Source organism: Eufriesea mexicana, unplaced genomic scaffold (assembly GCF_001483705.2).
Source record: "Eufriesea mexicana isolate 0111107269 unplaced genomic scaffold, ASM148370v2 scaffold616, whole genome shotgun sequence".
Taxonomy (NCBI): domain Eukaryota; kingdom Metazoa; phylum Arthropoda; class Insecta; order Hymenoptera; family Apidae; genus Eufriesea; species Eufriesea mexicana.
In genome coordinates this window covers 1,106,359-1,107,892 of record NW_016908770.1, presented here as the reverse complement: position 1 = coordinate 1,107,892, position 1,534 = coordinate 1,106,359, and positions in this window count along the sequence as shown.

The window sequence follows — 1,534 nt, the reverse complement described above, 5'->3', positions numbered from 1 at the left end:
CTTTTTTCCACATGTGTTATATTACTACCGAATATATGTTCATAGTTAGTTATCCTGCTCTTGGTAAAATTCTCTCGATTTCTGAAACTTTTGTTGTGGTCCTTTTGTAAATATCACGAAGATGTTACTAAAGTTGTTCAATGTTCCGAAGAATAACTGATACTGCGCTTTATCGTTGTTGAATATTAATTTCGTCAGTTGCAGTAATTAAAACACTTTCAATGATGGCACTATTTTACGAAACGTATTGTTCCGACACTGAAACTTTTACTTTCACGCGCGTAAACATTTGTCCATGTGTTACTGGAATGATGGATTGGCGTCGTCTAGAAGTGGGCTGCGATTGGGCAGGCTATGCTTGTTTTCGCGGGAAGATGCTTCGTGTCTGAGATAGCCATGTACTAAAGTATCGATGTAGAATATTAGACGATGCCTTATATTTATTAATAACATTGTTGCAAATTCAAATATGCTTCCGTTATGAAAATAATAAATTAAGAAGTACTTATTTTCCACTATAGAAAACTTATAAATTAATAAAATTAATTATTAAATTAGTTATAAAAATATATTGAATAGTATTATATAATATATTCATGTGTTAGTTACAAAATTTGATACATGAGCAGTATGACCATTTCTATGTGTCATGTAATTCATGAATTAATTGCATATAAGTTAGTAATTAATGGAAAGCCAATAGCATCTTTGGTATGAGTTCATGTCCTCTGTGCAATAATTATTAATAATTAATTTATTAAGGAAAAATTTATAAATGCACAAATTATTGTAAATATATATTTGCTTCCGAAAATAGTTAGTTTACATTTCATTCAGATATTAATTATACATACTTATACATACTTATTTATTTTATGCTTTTGACCTTTTTACTAATTCTAGTGTTAAACTGAATCATATTCTTCAGTAATACTAAGATTATGCTGTATCATTTATTCAATTACATTGTCAATACAAATCTTAATCAATAATATTCAGTGGGTAATTCTTGCACAGTTTACTTTCCTTGAAACAAACTTGCGAACAAAGTTGCTCTATTACTTTCAGATGTCGAAGAACATTACTTTCTCAAAAAATGTGTAATTCATATGTGAGATCTTTCTCCTACTCACTTTCTATATACACTTGTATTCACTCCTGTTGCAGAACCTTTATTCTGTAGATAATTTGCAAAATACACAGCTTCCATCCACAATTTCTTTTCTATTTCAATCGTACAGGAGTGCTCGTATTTTATTCAGTAACATTCGATTAAGCCTTTCCATTCAGTTGAGGTGTATACAGTGTCGTATAATCCTGTATAATTACTTTCTGTCTGCACCAATTCTTGAATTCTCCGCTGGTAAACTCCTTTTTCCGTTATTGCATTTAAATCTGTATGTTATTCCACTTTGCTTCTGCTGCTGCAACACAATTAAACAATCTCTATAATGCTTCAGTATATGATACCATAAAATATATCATCACAAAATTAGTAAAATCTAAGACTGTCATTGCATACCTATTTCTGTTA